General features: G+C 44.5%; 1 pseudogene; it reads right to left on the reverse strand.

Moving 5' to 3' along the window:
- Positions 1-5,695: 5,695 nt before the first annotated feature.
- LOC132885554 (5S ribosomal RNA) lies at positions 5,696-5,814 on the reverse strand (annotated as a pseudogene).
- Positions 5,815-8,521: the final 2,707 nt, after the last annotated feature.

Consider the following 8,521-nt stretch of genomic DNA (forward strand, 5'->3'; position numbering starts at 1 on the left):
ATCATTATTATCCTTCGTTTCTGAACTCGGAATGAGGATGTAAGAGCAGTGTGTGTGTGTGTCCATCCTACATCCTCGTGTCAGAAGGGTTCAGGAGCTCTCAAAATCCTTCATCTGGCCAAACCAAACCTGTGTTTATTTTTCATTCTTTCTTACTCTAACTGCTCGAAAATGAATTTCTCTGATTTGCTGACTGTCAGCTGAGTGGTTAGCAAGAAGGTTCTGGGTTCGAGCCCAGCAGGCGGCGGCGAGGGCCTTTCTGTGTGGAGTTTGCATGTTCTCGCCGTGTCTGGTGGCTCTAAATTGACCGTGAGTGTGAATGGTTGTCTGTGTCAGCCCTGTGGTGACCGGGCGACTTGTCCAGGGTGTACCCCGCCTTTCGCCCGTAGTCAGCTGGGATAGGCTCCAGCTTGCCTGCGACCCTGTAGGACAGGATAAGCGGCTACAGATAATGGATGGATGGATGGATGGATGGATAAGTTGACCGTGAGTGTGAATGGTTGTTTGTGTCAGCCCTGTGATGACCTGGCGACTTGTCCAGGGTGTACCCCGCCTCTCACTCATAGTCAGCTGAGATAGGGTCCAGCTTGCCTGCGACCCTGTAGGACAGGATAAGCGGCTAGAGATAATAGATTGATGGATGAATGGATGGATAATTTGACTGTGAGTGTGAATGGTTGTCTGTGTCTATGTGTCAGCCCTGTGATGACCTGGTGACTTGTCCAGGGTGTACCCCGCCTTTCACCCATAGTCAGCTGGGATAGGCTCCAGCTTGCCTGCGACCCTGTAGGACAGGATAAGCGGCTACACATGATGGATGGATGGATGGATGGATGGATAATTTGACTGTGAGTGTGAATGGTTGTCTGTGTCTATGTGTCAGCCCTGTGATGACCTGGTGACTTGTCCAGGGTGTACCCCACCTCTCACCCATAGTCAGCTGGGATAGGCTCCAGCTTGCCTGTGACCCTGTAGGACAGGATAAGCGGCTACAGATAATGGATGGATGATCAGGACTTAGTGATGGTGAGATCAATATTTAATTCCAAGTACACTTGAAAAGTTTTTTGAAACATGCACATACATGTACATGGATGAATGTAGTAGTAATACAGTACATTTCTGATCTACTGCACTACAGAGAATGACATGAACGAGTTTTATGAGTACAGACCGCCACCGTGTGGCTGAATAGATGTAGTACTGACACTGGACTTGGGACGCGATAGATAATACAAATAGAATAGAATGCCTTTATTGTCACTGCACAAATGTACAACGAAAATTTAGTTCATCATAGGAGAGCAAAGCTGCTGCGTACGTGCACACCACCACTCTTGGACACTTCAGCTCAAGGCCGTCCCACGTTAACCTAACTGCGTGTCTTTGAACTGTCGAGGAAGCCGGAGCACCCGGAGCAAACCCACGCAGACGCAGGGAGAACATGCAAACTCCACACAGAAAGGCCCCTGTCAGCTGCTGGGCTCGACCCCAGAACCTTCTTGGTAACCACTTACACCACCATGCCGCCCCTGTATAATGATGTCATTATACAGTAGGGGAGAGCAGGAAGACTCAGGACAACTTTTCAGCTTTTGTAGATTGTGTGAAATTCTTTGCAGGCAGCGTCACATTTATATTGTATTAGAAAGGATTTACTGTACCCTCTTACCACAGCATTAGTTTCTCAGCTTGGTACATATATTGGCCTTCAGGCTTCACTTTTCCTCTCATTATTTTTTGTGAAGAAACATGAGACATTGAGGGGAGACGTGTTTAGTTTTTATTTGTTATCAAAACTTGTAACATATGAACTGTATGAACACACAGTGCTGTACAGCGATAAAATAAATGTCAGTTTACCCAAAACCTGGCCAGGCAAAACAGTTCCATTCTCAAGAAGGATTGAAATAAGTTTAATCCTCATGAAAGAACACACCCACATTTTGAACAAACATTTTTAAACAATTTTAAAGTTGGGACTGAGGCATTATTACCATTGTATTACGTCACCTTTCCTTTTATTAACACTTTTTAATCGTATGATAACTGAGGATACTAATTGTTGCAGTTTTGCAATTGGAATTTTTGTCCATTCTTTCTTGATACAAGACTTCAGCTGCTCAACAGTCCATGGTCAACGTTGTCTGATTCTTCTCTTCATGATGCGCCATACATTCTCAATAGGAGACAGATCTGGACTGGCAGCAGGCCAGTCAAGCACATGCACTCTGTGTCTACGAAGCCACACTGTTGTAGCCCGTGCAGAATGAGGCCTGGCATTGTCCTGCTCAAATAAGTATGGACTTCCCGGGAAGAGACGTTGCCTTGATGGCAACATGTGTCTTTCTAAAATCCCAATATTCACCTCCACGTCAATGGTACCTTCACACATATGCAACTCACCCACACCCTGGACACTGATGACCTCCATACCATTACAGATTCTGGCTTTTACACCTTTCTCTTATAACAAACTGGATGGTCACCAGCCAGGTCCGGGTTCGAGCCCCGTGGCCAGCGAGGGCCTTTCTGTGCAGAGTTTGCATGTTCTCCCCGTGTCCGTGTGGGTTTCCTCCGGGTGCTCCGGTTTCCCCCACAGTCCAAAGACATGCAGGTTAGGTTAACTGGTGACTCTAAATTGACCGTAGGTGTGAATGTGAGTGTGAATGGTTGTCTGTGTCTATGTGTCAGCCCTGTGATGACCTGGCGACTTGTCCAGGGTGTACCCCGCCTTTCGCCCGTAGTCAGCTGGGATAGGCTCCAGCTTGCCTGCGGCCCTGTAGAAGGATAAAGCGGCTAGAGATAATGAGATGAGAAAAGTAAAGTTACAGGATGTAGCCGATAGTGTATTTGTTATTACGGTATATGGTTATTATAGTAGACATTCCTTAAGGTCTCTGAATGGATAAAAATGGCAATGTCTCTCTGGAAATTATATGCGCCTATAACTCATCTCATCTCATCTCATTATCTCTAGCCGCTTTATCCTTCTACAGGGTCGCAGGCAAGCTGGAGCCTATCCCAGCTGACTACGGGCGAAAGGCGGGGTACACCCTGGACAAGTCGCCAGGTCATCACAGGGCTGACACATAGACACAGACAACCATTCACACTCACATTCACACCTACGGTCAATTTAGAGTCACCAGTTAACCTAACCTGCATGTCTTTGGACTGTGGGGGAAACCGGAGCACCCGGAGGAAACCCACGCGGACACGGGGAGAACATGCAAACTCCACACAGAAAGGCCCTCGCCGGCCCCGGGGCTCGAACCCGGACCTTCTTGCTGTGAGGCGACAGCGCTAACCACTACACCACCGTGCCGCCCCGCCTATAACTCAAAACTCATAAATGTATACGTATGTATTGTAATATGAGGACATATGAGGTAGATTTTACTGTCATTTACACACACACACACAATATGACTAATTTATCACTGTGTGTGTTCTTTCATCTCAGTTTAGAATATGAGGTATGAGATGACGTGTCTTCTTATTGTTACAGTGTATATGGTAAAAGCAGTTAATGCACTCAACATAATGGCATCTCTGTTTACTGCACCTAAAATAGACCTAAAGCTATTAGGACTGAGCTATTTTAGCTCATGTATATTTTTAGGACATCTTGCTTAAACAGTGCATTTCAGCCGCCGCCACAAGCATTTCTCTGGGGCTGAGGTCAGAGATCCGACTTGGCTTTTCAAACGTTCTTGATAGTTTCACTAATGCAAGATTAAAATAGACCAGATTGCACAATTGAAAAAGCATAAGAAAACAAAACTTGTTTTTTTAAATGCTTGTTGAAAAAAATGTCTGGTTCTGGACTAGTCCTTTCTAATGCACTGTTATTTCTGTAGTTTAAAGTCTTAATGAACACATAGAAATACAACCACACTTGTAATGGTGTAATGATACAGACACAAGCTATTGTGTGTGTGTGTGTGTGTGTGTGTGTGTGTGTGTGAGTGTGTAGGAAGTTGACAGCACAGGATGTGAAGTTTCACCAATTAAACAGCTGCTGCTGAATAGATGTGTTAAGAGGTAGTGTTATTATTTGTTTTTTATGGTGGTGATCCAGTTATGAGAAGATTTCGTGAAAGTCCCAGCGTACTGTTCTAGAATTACGGTGAAACCAAACAGGAACAAGTGTTGCCAGGCAAAACAAGCCTCGCAGTTTGTTTACCAGGCAGCACTTATTTTATGCCTATATGTTGATAATGTCCGGGTTCGAGGCCCGTGGCCGGCGAGGGCCTTTCTGTGCGGAGTTTGCATGTTCTCCCCGTGTCCGCGTGGGTTTCCTCCGGGTGCTCCGGTTTCCACCACAGTCCAAAGACATGCAGGTTAGGTTAACTGGTGACTCTAAATTGACCGTAGGTGTGAATGGGAGTGTGAATGGTTGTCTGTGTCTATGTGTCAGCCCTGTGATGACCTGGCGACTTGTCCAGGGTGTACCCCGCCTTTCGCCCGTAGTCAGCTGGGATAGGCTCCAGCTTGCCTGAGACCCCGTAGAACAGGATAAAGCGGCTAGAGATAATGAGATGAGATGTTGATAATGGCAATGTTTCTCAATCATCAGCTGTCAGGTTATAGTCCTATGAAAATCCATGACCTTGAGTTTGACATTTCAGAATGATTCAAGGTCAAAGGTCATGGTGCCAAATGAAAGCCCATATGGCACTTCCAAGAAGTTGATAATGGTAAATACCTGTCTACCATCAACCGTTTTCAAGTTACAGCCCTCTGAAAAAGTTTGACCTTTCAAGGTCATTCAAGGTCAAAGATCATGGTGCCAAATGAAAGGCCATATGGGAGTTCCTATATGCTCATAATAGTAAACATTTGTCTATCTGCAACCGTTTTTGAGTTATAATGAAAAATGTTATTTTGACCAAAAGGTTGACCTTTCTGGTGACCTTGACCTTCAACCTTGACCCGATTACCTCCAAAATTTAATCAGATAATCTACGGACCATTGCCCACCTACCCTAAAAATTTGAAGTCTATCGGTGCAACCGTCTAGATGCTAGATTGTTAACAGACAGACACAAACAAACAAATGGAAAGTCGTGCAGCGCACGATACTTGCGAAAATCACAAAGAAACGGAAGATATGGCTGATTTAGGTGTTTTTACAAGATTTTACTTTGGTGACCTTGACCTACCAAAAACTAATGATGTCTTTGTGTGACCCTACTGAGTTGTCTTGTGCATTTTGGTGAAGATTGATCAAGAAATGACGACGCTAGAGAAGAAGAAGAAACCTTTATTTGTCACATGCACACTTCAAGCACAGTGAAATTCATCCTCTGCATTTAACCCATCTGAAGCAGTGAACACACACAGCCCGAGAGCAGTGGGCAGCTACGCACAGCACCCGGGGAGCAGTCAGGGGTTAGGTACCTTGCTCAAGGGCACTTCAGCCCAAGGCTGCCCCACGTTAACCTAACTGCGTATCTTTGGACTGTGGGGGAAACCGGAGCAAACCCACGCAGACACAGGGAGAACATGCAAACTCCACACAGAAAGGCCCTCGCCGGCCGTTGGGCTCGAACCCAGAACCGTCTTGCTGTGAGGCAACCGTGCTAACCACTACACTGCCGCCAAGAGCTCTGTTGTCTCAAGTGAGGATTGAACTCATGACCTTCAGATTATGAGACTGACACACTCCCTACTGCACTAACAAGGCTAAAGCTTACAGCACCTGGTATTCCCAGGCGGTCTCCCATCCAAGTACTAACCAGGCCCAACCCTGCTTAGCAGCCAAGATCAGACAAGATTGGGCATTCTCGGGGTGGTATGGCCATAGAGAACCAACAAAGAAACAGACAAATGGACAGATCAGTATACTTGATTACAAAATTAAACTGATTACAATACCTCGCAGGGGCGGCACGGTGGTGTAGTGGTTAGCGCTGTCACCTCACAGCAAGAAGGTCCTGGGTTCGAGCCCCGGGGCCGGCGAGGGCCTTTCTGTGTGGAGTTTGCATGTTCTCCCCGTGTCCGCGTGGGTTTCCTCCGGGTGCTCCGGTTTCCCCCACAGTCCAAAGACATGCAGGTTAGGTTAACTGGTGACTCTAAATTGACCGTAGATGTGAGTGTGAATGGTTGTCTGTGTCTATGTGTGAGCCCTGTGATGACCTGGCAACTTGTCCAGGGTGTACCCCGCCTTTCGCCCGTAGTCAGCTGGGATAGGCTCCAGCTTGCCTGCGACCCTGTAGAAGGATAAAGCGGCTAGAGATAATGAGATGAGATGAGACAATACCTCGCCAATGTGGGTGTGAATAGTTGTTTGTGTCTATGTGTCAGCCCTGCGATGACCTGGTGACTTGTCAAGGGTGTACCCTGCCTCTCGCCCATAGTCAGCTGGGATAGGCTCCAGCTTGACTGTGACCCTGTAGAACAGGATAAGCAGCTACAGATAATGGATGGCCAATACCTCGCCCTGCTTACTCTGTCATGGAAGAGGTAAATATATATGGCTATGAGAGTGAGGAATGTAAGTCTGCAGGTTGCTGTCATGGGAGTTTGATATTATGGAATTTGTTAGATATACACCATATGTCCAAAATTATTGATATTAAAATGTAGTTTGGTTCCAACCCCCCCCCCCCCCCCCACACACACACACACACACACACACACACACACTCTCTGGGGAAGGCTTTCCACTAGTTTTTTTGGATGTCATTCAGCCACAGTGAGGTCAAGCACTGATATCGGGTAAGGAGGCTTCATTCCAGTTCTCAGAGGTGTTCAGTGGGGTTAAGGTCAGGGCTCTGTGTAGGCCAATTGAGTTTCTCCACATTAGTCTTGGCAAAACATGTCTTAATAGATCTCACTTTGTGCACAGTGGCAGTGTCATGGCATAACTGTTATGGGCCCTTTAGTTCCACTGAAAGGAAACTGCAAAGCTACAGCACACTAAAGCATTCGAGAGAACTGTATGCTTCCAACTTTGTGCCACCAGTTTCTGGAAGCATTCCAAAATTGAAAAGCATTACAGGTGACTACCTCATGAAGCTAGTTAAGATCATTCCAATAGTGTGTGAAGAGTCATCAAGGTAAACGCTGGCGACTTTGAAGAAATTAAAATTGGAAACTTTTTTGTTTACCACATAATTCCATATATGTTCCATATATTATTTCATAGATTTGATGTTGTACAATACAAAAAACCCTATGAATGAGTAGGTGTGTCCACACTTTTGACTGCTACTGTATTTCCATCCATCCATTCATTATCTGTAGCCGCTTATGGGCAATTCCATGTAAATGTCAACCTCACCATGCAAAAATAAAGCAACATGTAATACATCAAAACCACTAACAGAGATGTCACCTAGGCCTGTATTTTACAGATGTGAATAAGTTGAACCAATTTGTAACCAACCTAATATGTCACTGTCAGTCTTTCTTTCTTATAATGTAAACCCCAAGCTAAAATCAACTTTGATCATGTACAATTCTATATTATTGCCACAAGCCACAGAAATGTATGCTAAAATCCACAAAACAGCAAAACAATAGCCATCCTAAATATTATTTAAGAACTTTGATAGTTTTAGATGATATTTAGAGAGTTTTTCAAAGGGTTATGGTGGTTAAATTGCTGATTTTCTAAACATATGCCATGTCTATTTCAGACGCGTCACATCCATAACGGAATTTCGTCACATCCATAACGCTGACTTTTCCTTCCGAAACTCTGCATGAAATACAAAATATTTTAAACAAAGATTTTTTAATATTCACCTTGGACCCCTCTATCAAATGGATATCTCCATTTCGACATTAGGTTTACAATTTCACAGAGTTTGATAAAAATGTACAGTCACCCAAGAAAAGTGATACTTTTTCTGTCACATCCATAACGCATCTTTTATTGGCATTTTCCGGCATGCCCTAGATGTACTATGGGAATTGTTCTTGTTCTATCACTTCTCCAGTATGGTACAGCCTTAAAATATGCAACACCTGTTTAAATACTGGGAGACAATAAAACATGCACTGGGTCATTTGTTGCCATTTTGAGTTCAAGTGTCACGTCCATAATGCTGGAATTGCTCTTATCCTGTTCTACAGGGTCTCAGGCAAGCTGAAGCCTATCCCAGCTGACTATGGGCGAGAGGCGGGGTACACCCTGGATAAGTCACCAGGTTATCACAGAGCAGACGCAGAGACAAGCAACCATTCACACTCACATTTGTTACTGTATTTGTTAATCTAAATTGTAAACTGTAATACTCATAGACGACTCACACTCCTGCCGATGCCAGGGCTCGGTTCTCCCTTTGCATCTCCCCAAGGCTCATTGTGAGAAGTAAAATGCACTCAGTAAAAGTTGTCTTTTGAAAATAAATACAATTAAAGGAAAATGCTGTATTTTTTTAACTTGCTGTATTTCACAGAAAAGTGGGTATCATGGCTGAATATATAATTATTTTAACTCATATGATTGATTGAATGATATATGATGAATGAATGAATGAACTATTTTGGCCAATTACAAACTAAT

Source organism: Neoarius graeffei, chromosome 4 (assembly GCF_027579695.1).
Source record: "Neoarius graeffei isolate fNeoGra1 chromosome 4, fNeoGra1.pri, whole genome shotgun sequence".
NCBI classification, from domain to species: domain Eukaryota; kingdom Metazoa; phylum Chordata; class Actinopteri; order Siluriformes; family Ariidae; genus Neoarius; species Neoarius graeffei.